This window comes from Grammomys surdaster, unplaced genomic scaffold (genome assembly GCF_004785775.1).
Source record: "Grammomys surdaster isolate TR1022 unplaced genomic scaffold, NIH_TR_1.0 126158, whole genome shotgun sequence".
Taxonomy (NCBI): Eukaryota; Metazoa; Chordata; class Mammalia; order Rodentia; family Muridae; genus Grammomys; species Grammomys surdaster.
The window spans coordinates 4,000,236-4,021,823 of record NW_021620966.1 but is presented as its reverse complement, the minus strand read 5'-3'; the positions used below and the strand labels follow the sequence as shown (position 1 = coordinate 4,021,823).

General features: G+C 36.6%; 1 pseudogene; it reads right to left on the bottom strand.

The window, feature by feature from the left end:
- Window positions 1–13,912: 13,912 nt before the first annotated feature.
- LOC114612326 lies at window positions 13,913–14,492 on the bottom strand (annotated as a pseudogene).
- Between the last annotated feature and the right edge of the window lie 7,096 nt (window positions 14,493–21,588).

The following is a 21,588-nucleotide window of genomic DNA, read 5'->3' as shown; positions in this document are numbered from 1 at the left end:
AGAGCCAACAACTCCATGCATGATAGAAAAAAATCTTTGTTAATGGTGTCAAAACTATATTTTCTTTATAGTTGAGTCATGTGGTTAAATTTATTTTAATTTACTCAAGATTCTGTAGACTGTAAGGGACTGGAACTATGTTTAAAGGAAAAAATTAGATGAGCACTTGAACCAGGTTTGTGATGACACTATCCCATCTGTACAGGATTTAACAGGATTTCCCTTATAATATACAGATTTATGGATAAGTTCCTCTATTACCAAAATTCTTTTCTTCTTATAGATGACAGAAACCTACAGCTGTCAATCAGCAATAGGGGTAGTTTTCTTTCATTAAAAATCACTTAACAGAGTCTTCCTTTGTAAAATCTCAGAAGAAAAGAAAAAAAATACCTATCTGCAGCCAGCTTCTGTGAGGATGTCAAATGTTCAGGTCAAGATAGATAGGTAGATGATGACAGATAGGTAGATAGATAGATAGATAGATAGATAGATAGATAGATAGATAGATAGAAAACTTGTATATACAGATATAAATATAGATATATAGACAAAATCATATATGTATGTATATATATCATAAACACATTAATATAATGAATTAATGTATACAGAGTTTGGAGATATTTATGTCTACCAAGGTAAGATCAAAAACTCTTTATGCTCTTATTATCTTTTCAAACCATATCATCCCAAACACATTCAAATGGCTTTGTAAGATCTGCATCCTCACTCGATGCTATCAGTAATACTACTTCTGAAAAGCCCTTCAGGCTTAATGATGGAGAATTAGAGAACTTGAAAGATGGTCTGTCCATCAATTTATTGAAGACTTCCAGTTCCAAAAATTCTCTAAAGCAATAAACTTTTCTGTACTCCATGTCATGTAGCACAGGCTGAAATTTGCAATTTTCTTTGAGTTTGATAACATAACAATGAGAAGTTCTAGACTGCTTGCGACTTCCTATACACAGTGATCTTCCTTCATTTCCTCTAATGAAATTACCTACTCATTTAGCAAATTCCACAACTCATTTATTTCTTGATCACAGAATCATATTAATAGTAATGTTCCAAAAGAAATATGTTGCCTACAGTTATTGGTGATCTTTTAAGAATATAGCTATGAGTTTTGAACAAGAAATATATAAAAACACATGATATCTCATCTATAGTTCAAAGCTAGTCATGAAAAATACCAGCCCAGGAAAAATATTAAATAAATAAGTTCATCCCTACAAAATAAGTCACTCTCCATCTGTTTCTGATTCACTTTCTGTGACAACTGTGAAAGTTCACTGGCTACATGAAATTGTAGAAACAAGCCAACAACACTTAAAATCAGAAGATTATTGACTTAAGCTCAAAATAAACTAAGATGTCAAAATGAACAGAAAGTATTTTGTGAAGTCTCCTTCCTAAAGGGATGTGCTAGCTGCCTATATGTTCTATTCACTATCCAAGCCATACTGGCTCCTTATAGCCTAAATTCACACTGAAGTATCCAGATAACAAGGCAGTAAATAATAATTTAATCATTTAAATTCCAACTGGGTATTTTAAAGAAATAGAACTTGTGTGTGCAGAAGGAAGCAGAAAGAGATGAGCTCCATGACCTTCCTGGTGAGAAAATAAGCATGAATGAATGAATGAGGGAAAGGAGAAGGAAGGATGAGACTGGTGAATCTGTAGACAAAAGATGAAGAAGATGCGAGTTGGGTCATGTCATCCTGGCTGCATAGATGAATGGTGGTCAAATATCAGACTAAACTCAAAATAGGAGAGGTTATTTAGAATTTATATGTGGTTAGAGATATATTATTGTGTATAAGCTTCTCCCTCTGTCTATGTCTGTTGATCTCTCTCTCATTGCCCCCCCCCCCTGCCCTGTGGTTCCCTCTCTGCCTCTCTCTGTCTCTTTCAGTTTCTCTTTCTTTCTCCTTCTCTTTCTGCTTCTCTGCCTCTCTCTCTGTCTTTCTCTATCTCTCTCTGTCTTTGTCTTTCTCTCTGTCTCTTTCTCTCTGTCTCTGTCTATCTCTGTCTCTGTTTTTTTCTCTCTCTCAAACAAAATTAGGACTCTTGGATATATCAACCCAGAAAGAATAGATTATAGGGGTAAAGTAGGTAGGCATTAAATACTCTTAGAAACATAATTCTGGATGTGGAAGCCTTTTGTGTAATTTCTTTTGATGACATCATTGCTTCACAACCCTATTGGCTCATTAGTTGCCTTTGAAAGCTTATGTATTGCTGATGTCTGGGGAGGTCATTAAGACCCTTTTAATATTTCCCAAGAGACACTGAAAGCCAGCATCTCAAGATTAACAACCAGAATATGTAGATCAGACCACACTTACTGCACAGCTGTGTCCTGGAAGGCAATTCACAGAGCCACTCACTATAGGTCCTTTCAGAAAGTCTTCAGACTGCTTTCAAACATCAGAAATATTACAAAGGAATGAAATTTTGTTGAAAGCAAGGCTTACCATCTTCTATTTCCTTTCGTCTGGGAGCTGCCACCAAAAGGTGCTGGCGATAGGGTAGCTCTTCCCATATTAACCAGTGTAATAAAGACAATCCCAGACAGCCATATCCACAGGCCAACCTGTGAATAAAACAGAAGAAGGAGCACCTGGGGGCCAGACCATAGGCTGTAATGAGCTCTAAAATCTGGAGCACAAGAAATACTGAAGATATGAATAAACAAAGTCTACCAGTAGAGCCATGGGAGAATGTGATAGCAGTAGGATTTCATGGTAATATTTCTAATGGGTAGGGGGTACTAAGAAAGAACTTGGATAAAATCTGTTATTGTAATTTATTTATAATTTATGTATAAGTCAAATAAATCACAACTTTTCTAACTTGTGGTCAGCTTCAGCTTACTGGTGATGACTCAGCAAATTCCATCTGAATATACCACAGTCGGTCAGTGAATTCTAAACAAAGTGGGAACATCCCTAAATATTGATTAGGATAAGATACCTAGAAATGTGTATTAGATAAAACTTCTGCCAAACAAGCAACTAAGAGAAGTATAAGTCATGCTTACCTCTATAAATACTTCTCAATCACAATATTTAGCCATATTATTAATTAATAACATGAGCTGCCCATGAGCTACTCTTGGAGTTTGCTATTGAGTGTAATAGTTGACCTTGAATATCTTTAATATTTTCATCTATGAAGTGCCAAATATAAATGCGCTGCTGATGGTAAGTGAATCTGACAGATAACGGAGCTATACTTTTGTTTGTATATGTAAATTTCTGAAAAATATCAATATTTATGCCGTTTTTATAAGATAACTTTATTCTGGCAGGTACTGAATTTGATTTATATGAAAGCCTCATACTTGGTCAGAAATTTAATACATTCAGCTCAAAATTTACTCTTTGATAGAAGTAACAAAAATGTGTTATGAAATAAAGCTTGCTAACCTCTTTATCATTAAATCAAAATCATTCATAGCTTTTTCTAAAAAGATGTTATGGATCTATGAGCTTTGATATAAAAATCTAAGATCTGAAAAATATAATTGTATTTGTGGGTATGTAGTTACTTTTTATTATTATTTTGAATGTGTGTAAGGCTTTAAGGTAATAAGTTTCATTATTTCTCTCTAGCTTGCTACCTGCTGTGTAAAACCGCTCCTCCATTTATTTCAAATGTCTAAGGCAATGTGAATACTAACCTTTAATCATTTGTATTAGCACAGATGCCCAACTGAAATTCCTAAAGTAAAGCAAGTAAAGTAAAGCAGCACAAAGCAAAACGTAAGAGAAGAAAATAAAAGTCAGAAATTACAACTCTTTAGAACATTCAAAGAATTAGTAGAAATACCTGAGTTTTTCCAGATAGCTAAGATATAGTCCTGTCACTAATTTAAAAAAAAAAAAAAGATTGTAATTTTATTGTCTCAAACTCAGTACCTGAAGTAATCATGTAAGCTAAAGGAAGTAGAAGAAACAGAATCCCAGGCATTCATTTTTATATTGATAGCACTTTTTACATTTTTCAAATTCACTTATTGATGAACATTGATGTTTTGCCTGAATGTATGTCTGTATGGGGCTCTCAGATCATGGAATGAGATTTACAGACAGTTGTGAGCTACTATGTGAGTGCTTGGAATTGAACTTGGGTCCTCTGAAAGAGCAGCCAATGTTCTTAACCACTGACTCATCTCTCCAGCCCCACCAATAATATTTATTGAAGTATAATAATATCCATTAGAGAAATTTAGAAACTTTAACTATATAAACCGATTAATGTATTGTTGCGTATAAGAAAATATGCAATATCTTTGCCTATTCACAAGTATTCTTTGCCATTCAGCTTTTACTGTAGTCCTCTCCACGATGAACTCATATTTTCATACTTAAACTTTGATAAAACTGGAATTACACAGAAAATATAAGTGTGTGTGTGTGTGTGTGTGTGTGTGTGTGTGTGTGTGTGTATTTACCTCTGTTCTATTTTCTGTTTTCACCATTTACATATATAATCGTAGTATTTTGGTTTTGGTTTCACTTTGCTTGTCTCACAGCATCCCTCTGTGTGACTACACCACAGTTTGCTACAGCATTTTATAGATGGGTGTTAATAACATTTCCTTTGTGAGGTTGTTCTGATTAAAGTTAAAATAATCAGTCTAATACAAGCCTTCTTGTGGTCATATACATTTTCTTCTCTTGGTTAAATTAGGAATCCATTATCTATGCCAAACTTAACACAAAATTTTATAAAACATTGTCAAAACCTTTTTCAAAACACTATATATAACCTTTTTATTCATATTAGCCATATGAGAAATGTTTTAGATTTGATTATAAAGAGTGAAACCATGAATTCAATGTCACTATAACTTCCAATTTTTTTAACAAATCCAGATTCTAATTTTTAGCTGGCTGTTTAAATTGCTTAAATATTACTGTTTAAATTAAATCATCATATGTAGCACAATATATTTGCTACCCAGATGTCCCTAAAAGCAACCAATATGATAACTGTAGTATGTTACATCCTTTCCTTAACTTCTGAAACAAAGAAATATCTAAAATTTTACTTGCTTCTTGATAAGTCAGATGACTGATGTATATCAACTATAAGTCACTGCTAAGAATTTGCAAACCTTTGGAATACACTGTGGAATACAAAAGATATCTCTCCACACAAGTCCTTCCTTGTGGAACTGAGATTGATTTGTTGTATCAATTCTGTTTTCCCTAATTTTTTATCTCACTTATTGTGAGGAAGACAGCAGTTGTGTACTCCACAGATACAGTCATTTTTCTCATTCCTTCTAACTCTGCTTTCTAGTATCCTTTGCAGTCATCTAAATATTGTCTGTTTCTGAATGAACTATAGAGAAAGGAGGGATGACTGAATGACAGCCTAGTAAGAGAAGCAGATGTGAAGACACGTATTTTATGACATTGGTTTGTCTGCATATTTATTTTCTATGATTTGATCACATTCCATAGAACGCAATTACCAAGAAAGCTAACATATTAAACAGCTAAAATACAGTCTTTATCAATTAGGAAGTTCTCCAAAGATATAGGTCTTCGCAAAAGAGGAGCAGAAGAAATATTGCTACAATGTAATTTCTTCCAAGGTGGGGGGGAACCTTTCCTACTTGTGTTTGTATTTCTCTGTATAACAGAGCTGTATCTCCTGATATTTATTATGAATATTTATAATCAAAGATGATATAACCATCGGTATTCAAATAATGCTTAAATACAGTCCAAGTACGCTTTCTAGTGCTATGATAAAGACAAGAAACAACAACAAAAAAATCAGGAAGGAATGGATTTATTTCATTTTACAATTTATAGTCTGTAACTGGGGAAAGCCAGTTGCTCAAGCAGGAACTTAGAGTCAGGAACTGAAGCACAGACTATGTATAAACACTGCTTACTGACTGGCTGTCCATGGCTTTCTCAGAGTGCTTGATCACATAACAGATGCCTTTGAGATCCATTTATGTTTATAGCCATACTTGTAGTATATTTATGACAAGGCAATACTACACAAGTTAGTTTGACTGACCACTGACAAAGGCTGATACCCTCAGTGTTTAGAAAATAGCAATTAGCTTTCAACTGAGAAGAGTCTATGCAATCGTATATTCTTTAATGACTATAAAATATAGATTCCTTGAATATAGTGTCCTTATACTTTATCTCATTGAATTTACTTGTCTTCACTTTTGACTAAATAAAAGATAATGGAGATAAAGCATGTTCATTGTTTGGAAGATCAGTTTTTACTGACAGGGTTTTATGAATCAAAATTGGGTTCAAGAGGTTTTGATTGGAACCTGGTCAGAGTGTAGATGGGTTCTCTCCATTCATTTAGCCTTCATAGGGTTTCTATAATATGATAGAGGCTGTCCTACCTTCCTACAATCAGATAGGAGTAAGAAACATGTTTATAATGCCCTAAAGATTTAACAACCTCTTCTCTCCAAAAATGTGATAATGGTTAATTTTTAATTGTTAACTTGCCATTACCTAAAATTATCGAGAAAGTAATTTCTCAGTGTCTCAGTGTGTACTGATCTGCATTAGGTTGCCTAATGGCTATATATGTATTGTATATATGGTTCTATTGACCAAGGTAAGAGGACCTATCCTGATTGTGCGTTGCACTATTTTATGTACTCAGCCCTGAACTTTGTAAAAGTAGGGGGGTGGAATCTAGGTGAGTATCAGCAGAAGCAAGCAGACAACTTCGGAGTGTTCATTTTCTCTCTTCTTTTGACTTACAATATTATATGAGTAGCTACTTTGAGTTCCTCGTGCAGCTTTCTCCCAGGGGTGAATTGTAACCTGGGACTGTAACCAAGATAACAACCTCTCCCCTCCCAATTTGCTTTTATTGAAGATATTTTATCACAACAACAGAAACAAAATGAGAAGAGTGGAAACCATTATTTTCTTGAAGACAGATAAAAATACTAAAATAAACTTGTTATAAACTTATAAACAATAAGGAGGAAGGGAAAATAATGGGAGTAAAATGGTATAGTGAAGACTGGGACCAAAACAGTGGCTAAGACAGACAGTGTAGAGGGGATGGAGAAAAAAAAAACCTAATTATGTGTGAATGGTACAGCAGCTAAAATGCTTATCATGCATGGAAGAGGCCCAGAATACCAATCTCTAGAATCCACAAAAATGGGTAAGCAAGGTGGCTTGCATGGAATCCCAACTTCTGAAAGACAAGATTGGAGATTCCCTACAGCCAAATAGCTAGTTGAACATTCATATTGACAAGTTCTAGGCTTGACTGACAGGCCCCACCTTAAAGAATAAAATTGAAGAGCAGTGAAGACAGTCTTAATATCAGCTATTGACTTCACATGAATGCACATGCGTGAGCACACAAGTACACACTCATCCTTGAACACATTTGTATGTACAGATATGCCAACACGCATGCTCACCACACACACACACACACACACACACAAATACACAAATATATATATATATATATAATTAAAACACATAGTTATACAATGCTGAAGCAGAATTCAAGAAGTTAAATTTAGGCACCCACCCTTGTTTATCAGAGTGCCTAGTAAAACTTTCCCTGATTCCTTGAAGTCAAGATCAGGATTGCAAGCTGGTACAACTACTCTGGAAATCAGTCTGACAGTTCCTCAGAAAACTGGACATGGTACTACCTGAGGACCCAGGTATACCACTCCTGAGCATATACCCAAAAGATTGTCGAACATATAACAAGGACACATGCTCCACTATGTTCATACCAGCCTTATTTAAAATAGCCAGAAGCTGGAAAGAACCCAGATGTCCTTCAATGGAAGAATGGATACAGAAAATGTGGTACATTTACACAATGGATCACCATTCAGCAATTAAAAACAATAACTTTATAAAATTTACAGGCAGATGAATGGTACTAGAAAATATCATCCTGAGTGAGGTAACACACTCACAAAAGAACACAAGTGGTATGTACTCACTGATAAGTGGATATTAGGCAAGAAGCTTGGAATACCCACGATACAACTCACAGACCCTATGAAGCTCAAGCAGAAGGAAGACGAAAATGTGGATGCTTCAGTCCTACTTAGAAGTGGGGATAAAATAATCACTTATCATTGGAGATAGAAGATGGGAGGGATCTGGGATCAAAGAGGAGGAGACAGGAAAAGAGGGAGGCCAGATCAGGTATGGGAGGAGACTGGAGTGATGTACAGAGGGTCAGGAAATTGAAAGGATATGTGTAGCAATGTGGTGTGGGGAACTGCGGGTAGCCACCAGAAGGTCCCAGATGCCAGGAAAAAAAGAGGCTCCCAAGACTCAACAGGAATGACATTAGCTGAAATACCCAACAAAGGGGATAGAGAACCTGTAGAGACCATATCCAGAGGTTAGGCAAGGCCACTGGTTGTGGGATGGGGCCACCCATTCATCTCCAAAATTTTAACTCAGAATTGCTCCTGTCTAAAGGAAATGCGGGGACAAAGAGTGGAGCAGAGACTGAAAGAAAGACCATCCAGAGACTGCTCCAACTAGGGATTCATCCCATATGCAGACACCAAACCCAGACATTATTGCTGATGCCAAGAAGTGCTTGCTGAGAGGAGTCTGATATAGCTGTCTCCTGAGAGGCTCTACCAGAGCTTTACCTATGCAGATACGGATGCTTGCAGCTAATCATTGGACTGAATACTGGGACCCCAGTGGAAGGGTTAAGGAAGGACTGAAAGAGCTGAAGGGGTTTGAAACCCCTTAGGACAAACAACTATATCAACCAACCAGACCCCACTCCCACCCCCGCAGAGCTCCTAGGGATTAAACCATCAACCAAAGGGTATACATAGAGGGACCCATGACTCCAGCTGCATATGTAGCAGAGGATGGCCTTATCTGACTTCAATGGGAAGGGTGGCCCTTGGTCCTGTGAAGGCTCTATGCCCCAGTGTAGGAGAATGCTAGGGAGATGAGGTGGGAATGGGTGTGTGGGTGGAGAGCACCCTCATAGAAGCAGGTAAAGAGGGAGGAGATAGGGGGTTTTCAGAGGGGAAACCAGGAAAGGGGATAACATTTGAAATGTAAATAAATAAAATATCCAATTTTAAAAAAGAGAAAAGAAAGGTCACTCACTTGATTGTCTACATAAGCCTTCAAATTGTTACTGTTGGTGAAAATGGTTGAGTGGGAGCATTGATAATGATAAATAATGTAACAATATAATATAAAGTTTTATGAACAGATAAAGTGTTTCATGCAAGGGGAAGACATAGAGTTGACTCCCACCGATTTACAAACATAGAATTTACTTCTTGAATAGTGGTGTTTGCATGAGTCTGGACACACACAGGAACATAGAAGGCAAGATAGTTTCAGCGCATTCTCTGTCCAAAGCAACTGTCATTATTAGGATTTGTCTCTGAGGTTGTTTCACTCAATGACAATATGTTTTGACTAAGTGTTCCGTCTTAGGGCTAATTAAGCATATTTAAGCATATCAAGAGCTTTCAGTTCTATCAGGAGTTATTTTAGTGATTTAGAGAAACCCTACTGTGAGAAGATACAGCTCTTTCCTCCAGTCTTAAACAGGGCCCTATTAAATCCTCTTAGCTAAAGTCCTGAGGAAACTGTATGTGAGCAATATAATAAGAACATTTTGCTACCATTTCACTAGGAGATTAATAGGTTCTCTGTGGGTGCTCAAGTCTTCAGATGCATTGCATTTTTATACAGAAAATGATTCATAGTCATTGTTTTCCTCTTTAAGGATAAAGCAGGCAAAAAATAGGGCAAGAATTGACACATACTGTTTAATAGTGTCTGAATGAAACGATTCCTTAGAGAAGCAACTGATAATTGTTGAAACATATTGAAGAAATTTGTTTCTCCAGAGGGAGCAAACTCCTGGCCTATAGACTGACTCCAGTCCTCAAGCCCACTATATAACTTCTGAAGTATTCTGATACATTGACATCTGTCATACAAAAATTCAAATCCTGTGTATCTATCTGGCAACTCTATCCTGCTGGACCTACACAGCACCTCTCTCCATTAAACTGGACATGCTCTCCTCAGTACACAGTGCTTTTCTTTCTTACCATTACATGATTCCCTGTCAGTTTCCTGCCTGACTGTATAGTCAACGGCATTTTCAATGACCATTAAGTTGCCCCTCTGAAGTATTCATGATATAATCCATTTTTACCTGTAAAGTTTCAAAAAGATATAAATCCCTGTCTTCCATTTTGACTAAATGCAGAAAACAACGTAGTAACTTATGCAAAAATTTTCTGTCCTGAGAGAAAAATCTTAGAAGAAACCAGCAGCTTGAAGCAAACAGCTTTATACAGGCCAAAAATCTCTGGAAACACACAGCTTTGAAATATTCATCTTAAGAACATTCAGTGTGTTCTGAGAACAGCACGTGGTTTAGAAAATATTTTAGCAGTTCTCACCCTCATGCGAAACACATCATGCAAATTAATATTCAACAAAATCAAGGAATACCTCAAGGTCAGGTCTTCTTATGCTTTACAGCACCATCTAGATCTAATTAGATAATTTTCTCTAAGGAAAAAAAAGGCTGCCGATAAATAATTATTTGTAGAGAAATAATAGCTCCATGCTAAGAAAAACGAAAACATTTTCTTATTCAAATTCCAGATATCCAGAGAAACTGCACTTCCATTACTGTTCCAATGCCCCTTGTGTGAAAGAAGTAATATACCTACTGTCTCTATACTTATTGTGTAAATACACTGGCAGTATTGCCTCCTCTAACACAGAATGACACCAGGTCAAGAAATGAGTAGTCAGCATTGCCAAAAGAACTTTAGATGAGGGAAACCTTCTGTCTTTGAACTTCACATGAGAAATCATGCTCTTGAAAGTTTTCAAAATTATAATCAGATAAATACTTATAGTATAAAAAAGGAGGAAGATGTCTTGAACTAGTATTTTTAGCAATCTATTTTAAGTTAGCTACTATCTTGTTTCCATTTCCTATGGCTGCAATAAAATGCTCTGATAAAAGTAATTTTAAGTAAGAAAGGCATTGATTCTAGGTTACAAGCCTTTTATTGAGAGAAACTTAGGCATGAACCTGGAGAAGAGATTCACTTCCACAGTCAAGAACAGCAAAGGAGTGACTATATACAAGCTTACTGCTCAGCTTTTACAGTCCCTAGACTGTAGGGAATGGAGCCACCTATGGTGGATTGGGTCTTCCTGAATCAGTTCTTGTTATCAAGAAAATCCTCCACAGATATCTTCAGAAGCCACTTGTTCTAGAGTAGTAGTTTTAAACCTGTGGGTCTCAACCCCTTTGGAAAGCCTCTATCTCCAATACATACATACATACATATATATATATATATATATATATATATATATATATATATATATATGAAGGTTCATTGAGAATACAGCATTGTTGAATTCTCAATCCTAAAACAATACATATATACCTCTCCTTTGGCTAAGATAATCTTGAGCAAGAGGGTGTTGAGAGAATGAAAACGCTGGAAAATAGGGACAAGGTCACCAAATGCTGTCTTTGCAGTGGCAAAATATAGCCATGAAGTAGCAACAAAAGTACTTTTTATGGTTTGAGGGTCATAGCAAAATAAAGAACTATATTAAAGGGTCACATAATTAGGTAGTTTGAGAATCACTGATCTAGACAATGATGAGTAAAAGCCTTCCCATGTGACCTAGGTTCTATCAAATTGACAGTTAAAGCAAGCTGTCACTTCAACAAAACAAAAGGGTTTCATCTTAACATCTTCACACATGTGTTTCATTGTACTTTTCCCTCACGGGTTCCCTTTTCACACTATGTCCCCACACCCCTTGCTTTTAGAGTTGTCCTCCTTCTTGCCTCCCAGTCAGTACTGAAACTGCTTTTCTTATCAAATGTATTTTATTTCTCTAATTCAGCATTTTTCAACCCATGGGTCACAACCCCCATGGAAAACCTTTATCTCCAAAAATATTACAGTAGCAAAATTATGGTTAGGAAATAGCAATGAAAATAATTTTATGGTTCGAGTCATCACAGCTTAAGGAATTTTATGAAAGGGCCACTGCATTAGGAATGTTGAGAATCACTGCTTAATTCTTAATAAGTTTTAATTTCACAGTTTTTGAACAGAGTTGTGCTGTGGTTTATTAAAATATATTTTCATATAGATTTTAAGCATAAGAGTTAAGAGAAATAGAGATACTCCAAGTATGAGCCTCTTAAAGAAGAGTTGCATGCCATCACAGTGGTGACTATGTATAAGATACCAGGTGCCTTTGGGATTTTGTTAGTTGATAATTTCCTTTTTTGCATGTGTTCCATTTCTATGTGTGCCGGTATACTTGTGTGGGGCGGGGAGGCACCCACGCCTGTGTGTACAAATGCTTGGAAGTTCAAGAGACAATCACAGTTATCACCTTTCAGGCACCTGGTCTCTTTAATTTACTAAGTTTGACCTTTTGCAATTACATATATATAGGAAATTCATTCTAATTACTCTCAACCCCCAATCTTTTTACCTCTTTGCCACTCCTGACAATGCTGCTCCTCTACCCAAGACTCTTCCCGCATTCTCTTTCTGTTGTTTTTTTTTTTTTTTTTTTTGTGGCCCATGGAGTTTGACCAGAGGTATCCGTGTGACCATGGGTTTAGATCAGTTCTTTGGATCCTGATAAGCTTACTAGTTGGTAAAAACACAGGAGGCAAGTACTGTCTGTCTCACCTCCACAATCCAGCCATAGCCAAGGAGCTCCTCCCCAGATCCAAGCTTGACTTCTGATAAGGCCAGTCTTTTATAGGCCTACTGTAGCTAATTGCAGGTGCTATGAGATCATGGTTGCAATGGCTGTGTCATGCCTGGAAGACAGCATTTGGTGACCTTCTCCCTATTTTCCAGACTTTTCATTCTCTCAAGACCCTCTTGCCCATGATTATCTTAGCCAAAGGAGAAGTATGTATGTATTGTTTTAGGATTGAGCATTCAACAATGCCTTATTCACAATACCTTAAATAGCCATACCATTTATTACAAAGAAAAACTTCTATAAGCCTGGGTAGCAATTTTTCTGTGTGTATAAACATAAGTAATTTGAAGGCACTACACTAATGCCGTTACAGAGCAACAGGAAGATCTCTCCCTCTTAGAGACTATCACCTCTCTATTCAGGGGCTTTGGGCCAGGATTGTAGTATATTTGTGAATTCAATGCTGTGAAAAAGCCTCAAAACTAACTATAGAGTGATTGGTTGCCACCATAAGTTATGTTACTATTACACTAGTGGACACATCTTGATTAGTAACTTGGTGCTATAGTTCATCAGGTTCACAGATGTTAAAGAAGGTTAGTGACTTTTCTCTCACAACATCCTGAATAGCAACATCCAGCTCTATGAAAGAAGCTAGCTAGCAAAAATGAAAGTCCCAGCTTAGGTCCAACTTGATTATGCTACAACTTGCAACCGAAGTATATGTTGCCTTCAACAATAGTGTTTTATCATGTAGTTCCTGTAAGCAACAAAGAGAAATTGCATAAGTCAGTATTTGTTTGTGGAGTTGCTCTAGAGCCTCTTTGCCCAACGACTCATAAGAAGGTATCTCCCACCTAGCACTGAGACTTCCATTTCATACTCCATAGCTTCTAAAAGCAGCTTAGCTATGCCACATATCTAACTTATTTTTTGATGTTATCTATTTGTTTGTTTGTTTATGTGTTTGTTTGTTTGTTTGTTGTCTATTCAGGAAGCATTTTATTCTTGCTCCAAGTATGAGAACTTTTACAGGTCATGGAGCCTTTAAAGTATCTCCCGCATGGCCTGTGTTCTGAATTGAGGTCTTTGCAAGCATATCAGTGATTTCTCCCCCAATTCTCGGCAATTCAAGCAACCATCTCATTCATGATTAATGGGTCAGTCTCAACCTCAAATTTCAATACTTGGCCTTGACTTAGGAAGCTCTATAAGCACTGTCATTATCTCAGAGAGAACAGCTTCATTTAAAGGAGAGGCTGGGGCCACTGGGCAACCCATTTGTCCAGGATAACACTCACAATGGTGGAAAAGGCCGAGATGGCTCCCTGGTTGCTTAGGTGACCATTTTCAGCTAGTAAATTCATGAGGTTGGACATCAGTGGGGAAAAATCTTTCCCTTGTTGTGATGCCTTTCAGGTTTTTCATTTTGATGCAGTGTTTAATGTAAGAATTCAGAAGAATAAGAGACACCTTGGCATCTTTCAGGAGTTATCCTGTTAGCAACAACTCCATTCAGCTTGGTCTAGCTTATTCTGTTTAGATGAAGCAGAAAACAAAATGAAACAAAACAAAACCAAAAGTGGTACAGTGACCTTCAATGCAATATATCTAAACAGGGGGCCTAAAAAGCTTGGCAAATGGCCTGACCACAGATGGACTGAAGCTCCACATCTGTTGGGACAGACTGGACACTGCTGGGGTGGCCATCGTTTCCTGAATTACATTTTTAATTGACTTACAAGTAGTAGGCTTTTATGCAACTATCTTCTGTATTTCCTAGTTTTTAACTTCATGATTTTGTAGTAATAAATAATAACAGCAATTACGATGTCCCACTAAATAAGTTTAACAAAACAAAATATCTTCTTATGATTTTCTACTGATATGAGTTCACTTCCTTGATTTAATTAAGTTTTGAAATAGTTATTTTTGAATTTTAAACTATTTGAAATACCTTATTAAGTTCTTGAACATATTTCTTTGTACTTCCTCCTTTCTATGTTTTTGCATATGCTATATATGCATATGTGTATATGTGATTTTTAGTGCCCAGATTTTTAGTGCCTGTATGTTTGCACACTCATGTGGAGACTAGAGTTAACAGTTGGAGCTTTTACTGCCTATTTTCCACCATCTATATTGAAAAGTGGTATCTCCATTGAATCTAGAACTATCTAACTCAGTTAATATACCTAGCAATCTTGCCTCAGGAAACCCATAGGTTCAGCTCCAGAGTCCTAGGATTATAGGCAGGATACCATTCCCAACCAGTATTCATGTGAGTATGAGGACTTGAACTCAGGTACTCATGCTTAGGAAGCAAGTGTCTTTATCCAATGAGATACCTATGCAGCTGCCCACATAATTCTTATAGAGGCTAAAATGTATACTCTCCAAGTGAAGATACTATATCTCAGTCAGCATATTGAACTGTCTTAAATGCTGAACATGAATAAAAATTCCAAGGGATTACACACAGTGTAGAAGTGCAGAAACCTGGCTTCTTTCTTAATAGAACATGTAACCTATGTTCCAACCAGGACTTCCACATTCTTCCCTTGTCTTCACTGGAATCCTTCAGAAAAGTTCTAGAAGCTGGAGTCGGGTTCCCAATTGAGACACTGAGATAACGGTTAATTCAATCCTATATGCACCCCTGGCTATAGGGGAAGTAGCAATACCCTGTGTTCTTTACTTCAGGAGCAGTAGGCTTGTAAATAGGACATTCCTGTGCACAAGATAAACAGGACATCCTGGAGCCTCTTCAACATACTCCCTATTCAAGGAGACCAAGACCATGGTTGTGGTGAGTAGATACTGGTACTTTATGATATATTCATGGGACTCCAGTGGCCTGCTCAGCTTCTATCATGCATGTCACTTGACCAGAGATTATGGTGTGATTGAGCTAGGAAGAATTTAGCATGTGAAGTTCTCAAAAGGTATTCCAACTAGTGAGCTAGACAAATCTCATTCATCTTTCTGTCTTTTCTAGGATTCTTTTAATAATTTCTAAATTACTTGGATCAGTGTATAGACAGTAAAAGTGCCAGTTAAAGAGACATGGTTTAAAAAGGAGAGACAAGAGAAGAGTACAAACTCTTATAGTATGATAAGCAGAGGTCTGAGAGACCATTTAGGCACTAGCTATAAATGATTTACAGTAAAAATGCCAAAATTATTTTAGATTAGTACTCTTGGGTATCACTAGTCAATTTGAAAGAGTAAACTTTCAAGTTTACTAACATTTGACAAGATCATTTGGTTTAATTGGTAATGATTTTCATAAATAAAAATCAAAGGGTGTTAACAATTTCATGGTGTCCTGACTGGCAATTACATTCCATTGATCGTCATAAGCAACTGTTAGTACATTACCTTTAAGCAATTTTAGTTTATCGATACTACTATAGAAGTATAATTTCCAGTTTATCACTATTTGTATGTAATTATAAGGACTAATTACTATGCAACTTTAAGATATCACTTAAATGTGTATTTGATGCCTCCCTGAGTATACCGGTTAAAATAGCTGATCAGTTATAGATTTTTTTAATGATACATTCCATCTATTTAATGCAGTGGTGAGATTTCAAATTCATGTCTTTGGTCTCGATTTCCCTGCGAGGTAACCAATTTAAGTGAAATAAAGCGATTTTTAATGGAATAGACTGTGCAAATGACCCTATTTCCTGAAGAGGGCACTTTCATGAATATTTATTTAATCTCTTTTACTTTTCTCAGGTTTTATTTTAAATTATGTTCACCACTATAACCTCGGGAGTTGAAAAATCTATTTTTTTCATGAAGGTTCTGAATAATAAACACATACCTGTTGCACAAGTTTCTGAAAGGTCCTATAACTTGCTGATAAAATATTCATCTGGTGCTGTCCCATCACAAATAACAGATATTCCTTCTCTTTTCCTTTAAACATTTAAAGAGGGATATAAAAAAAACAGAATACACAGAAATGATCTAAGAGAAAGCTAAAACTACATAACTTTAATCCTCACAAATGCAAACGATTGATACACATGAAAAAGGAAGTGAGGATCATACAATCACAGAATTCAAAATGTGTCTCCCCAAAATTCACGAGTATATTAGATCTGCATAGAAAGTTTGAAAATGGCCTGTCTACGTTTTTAATAACTTGGGCAAAACTAACTCACTTAATTTTTTCCTTTCTGAATGTTTTAACCAGAAAAATTACAGCATTTTTAAATCTTAATTTCTATTTTGAATTACAGAAAATAATCAATGAACAAATTTGGCCTGTGGTGTGAGATATGTGAATTTTCATGGAAGATCAAGATTATTTGAATTAATTAGGAAGGAAAAAAATGTTTCCAAGAAACATTCTATTCTGATGTTTCTGAGTCCTAACAAAAAGGAGAGATTCCTGCAGAATGTTCCTACTCCATGCATTCATGCTTAGAATCACAACTAACTTGTCCTCTCCAGAAACAAGGGTAAAACTGTATTTTGAGAGCAGGCTATGTGAGTTGACCCCCGTGTTAACACTGGAATCACTTCAAGCTTTAAACAAACTGGGAAAACCTGTCCAATACCAGCACATAGTTTGAGGCCTGATAAGTTACTCATGTTTCATTTTCTTATTTTCCCTGCTTTCCCTCTAGAGACTAAATGAAGTATCTGACACATAGGACATGGAAGATGCTAACAGCAGTTGGTTCACTCTCTCACCCTCTTTTGTCATCTTTCCCACCAACCAGAGTGTAAGATTCTGTGTAAATATTGACTGCTTGAGTTGTTTGTGATTATAGTAAATAATTCATCTGCCATTTTTAAACATTAGAGTTAGGAAACCCAAACCCACATCTTTGAGGCATTATCTAATATATGTATGAGAGCAAATGTGCCTCCTTTCCTTATCAGTAAGCTGAAGAAAAAAAAAAAAGATAATGTTGGCCCCATGGAGCTCGAGTAAAATCAACTTAGACAATACATATGGAAATGGTGGGGGCACCATTACTATGTACACATTAGCATGCTAATTCTAAGTTAAGAGGTAAATATCTCCTAGTCCCTAGAATATTCAACAGAATAAATAAGTAATAAAAAAACATAAACAAGAACCAAAAATAGAAATAACTACCTTGAACCAGTTACTGGATTTATATAATGCTTTCTCCAGAAAACCAGATGTTGAGAGAGAAGGCAGCTCCACTTTCAACTAAAGATCAGTACAAAGGCTGATCCATTTAAGTCCAAACTCTAGAATCAGATTGCTTACTCTCTCTCTCTCTCTCTCTTTCTCTCTCTCTCTCTCTCTCTCTCTCTGTCTCTCTCTCTCTCTCTCTCTCTCTCTCTCTCTCTCTCTCTCTCTCTCTTCCCCTTGATTTATTTTTTTTTTTTGCTTAGTGTTTTGATAAAGGCCATAGGTATTAAATCCAGTTCATGTTAGGTATTAAATCCAGTTCATGTTAGGTTTTTCTTTCACCTTCAAAAGAACAAAAACACGATGAGAGCAGAGCTTATTTTCTTCATGGGTATAAAAGCACAATATAACTGATTTAGCCCTGCATGGGGAAAGTCCTGAGGCTTTCAGCTAACTGTCAATTCAATATAGTCTTATTCTGTGAAACATCTACAAATAGTAGCAGTAACAGCAGCACCAATGACAACGGCAATACAATCATATCTCTAGATGCCTCGGTTATCTCAAGAAAGCAAGCATTTTTGTACAAAAGCAGAATGGTTAGTCACTCATGTGACCGATTATCTTGCAATAACAGCAGTTAAATTTTGCAGTATCAGGCAATTACAGGAATAGTCTTCAGGCATCTGGGATAGAGGGAAGGAGGGTGGTAAGGTGCCGCTTATAGGAGCTAAGGGCTTACAAGCTAAAGCAACGAACACATAGATTCTTTAAGCACAATGGTTTTCAAGTTTTAAACACAATGCTAACATAAAACATAATGTGGATCATCACAGGATGTGCTGATGCAGTTTGGGACGTATTTGAAAACCTGGTGGAACAGACAAGATCTGTCACATGGCAGCTTCATGATCTACTCTCAGAAGTACTTTCTGACTTTTGGTCCAGAACGTTTCTGAGTGATGTCTTGGGGCCAAGCAGAGTAGAAGAGCCTAGGGGCACAAATCGTCAAGATTTATGTCTCTCTGTTCTGTTCAGTTCTTTCAGCTAACTACCCTAATAAGTCCTCCCTCTCCTCTGACCTTGATTGATCTTTCAGGTTAAGAAATCCTTACCTGACATTTTTTTTCCTTCCACCTCTTCCTTTCCCCTCCCTTCCACTACTTTCCCCTCCCTTGCTGCCCCTGTGCCCTGCTTGCTTCCTCCTCCCACTCCCCTGCTCCTCCATTTCCTCTTCCTCCTCGCACCCAAGACTTGAACAAGTCCTCCATGTCTAGCCTCACCCTCAGTTCTTCCTTACCTGATGTACCATCTGTCCCCAAGCCTATAGCTTGCTCAGGTGCATGCATGATTTATCTTTTTCTTAAGTAATAATTTTCCATGGTTTTCCACAGCCTGAAAAATAAACTCCAAATAATTGACTCTGCCTCCTGACTCTGTCTCTCTGTGCCTCTAGAGTACCACTGCCCATGCTACACTTCAAACACATACTCGTACCTTCAAATGGTACGATTGGTATCATTTTCATCAAAACCAGCAGCTCTATGAGGCTCTTCTCTCACAAGGGCTATTCTACCTCTCACCTTATTTTATGACTACTTTTCAGTATTTAATGGGAAATTTAACCATCTCTTCTTTTACTCAAATTCAACATTTCTTTAAAGTGATTTAACAACATACTATATGCTTCCAATTATACACTGACTGCACTACTGCCATTGCTTGTCAATTCAAGCTACTGTCAGTCTCAAGATTATGGCTATCGAAGGAGCTGGAGTTATCCTTACATCTACCCAGCTGTTGTTCATACATCACAGATTATCTTAAGCATAGCAAGTACTCAAGAACTAAGGGTGTATGTGTGTGTGTGTGTGTGTGTGTGTGTGTGTGTGTGTGTGTTTTGAATCCAAGGTCTCAAATATGATTGGAAATCACTCAATCACTGTGTTAAACCCACAGTCTGATAACATTTTTTGAAAAAAAATAAAGAACCATAAAGATTTCAATTCTGATGCAGTTGAACCTCATTTTTTCTACTACAGATATTCTAATCTTCGTATCAATGTAACTAAACTTAGGTTTTATATTTGTCTCCCCAGTTTATTATAAACCCCCTGAGATTAAGGAAATGTATTTTATAGTCCTTATATGCCTGTGACTTGCAAGCTGGTTTTAATGTTATAGAAATTGAGCACATCTCTGTTCAGTGAATAAGTGACTAAAAGTCGCTGGCTCCACACAGTGACATCCCCAGAAACTCTATGCAGTGGTTATAAGCGAGTTACTTGATTCTTTGGTAAATCGTACATGAACAGTGATGTATAAAATATAAGTGGACATAAATTCTGAGTGATTCAGATTATAAATGTCTACAATACCTCCACTCAAATCAGTTCAGCCCAACAAGACCCTTACCTGAAATTTTAACTGTTTCTGAAACCATGCTTTACACTGAAACTTGATTACTATTCCATTTTATTCTTTAGGCTAAGACAGCGTTCCCTTTGGGGTGCTCATGGGCCACCTGCCTATAAGTACTCTGGAGCCAGTGAAGCATAGAGTCTATTCCTACATAAACTTCACAATTCAAAGTGTGTGAGTCACAAAGCACCAGGACAAAAGAGTAAAAGATGTCTCACTCATGCTGACCCCAAAGCCTCACTCCCTGTAATGTAACAAAAGCTAAAGCTGCCTTCAGCAGAGTCATAACCCTTGCTGTTCTCCAGGATGTCTATTTTAGGATCTGAACAGATTTCAATTACCACAAAAAACTTTATAAAAATAAAAAAAAACACAATTCTTAAGAACTCTCAACATAAAAGTCCCTCTTCAGTCTCTAGATCTATCACATTTTTGACATTACTGAGTAATGCAGAGTTTTGAGCACATTTTTTACATTATTTAGCAATGCATGGCCCCTTGGAGGGGACAGAATTGATCCCTGTCAGGACACAAAGCTTGTGCTGAGAAGAGGATGTAGCTACTGTCCATATATAGACAAATGCATGTGATGGGCAAGGAAATGCAGTCTTATAGATCACATAAACAAATTAATAAATAAACAAACATAATTTATTCATAATTCCCTATAAAGGGACCTATAGAATTTTCTTTGAAGATCCACCATTTACAATAAAGTTCATTATACTTACTGCCAAATAGCCCTATTTTTATGGATATATATATGTATATATACACATATATATATACATATATATGCATATATATATGTATATATATGCATATATATGTATATATATATGCCAACTTTAAGAACTTAGCATGTGAGATTCATTTACACATCAATAAGACAACCTTTGCCTAACAATGACAGTATTGCTCCTTGTTTAGTTGAAGAAATTGTGAGGAGAACTGCTTGGATGTTGAAGAATGCATAGATTGCAAAGCCTTGTACTGAGTTGAGTAAGGGAAAAATGCCTAGAATTTACTTGATGGGAAGAATCAAGAGTTCAAGGCAAGCTCCCTTTAGCTACCTAGTGAGTTCGAGATCAGCCTCAAATGAAACAAACTGTGTCTAAATAAAAACAGAAAATGGGAAAAGCATATATTAGATATTTTTGAGTATCTGAGAATGCCTCAGATTCATTCTTATATGTGTCAATTCATCCTAATTGCAACCAGTAGAAATGGATTCCATTTACTTCAACAAGAAGGCAA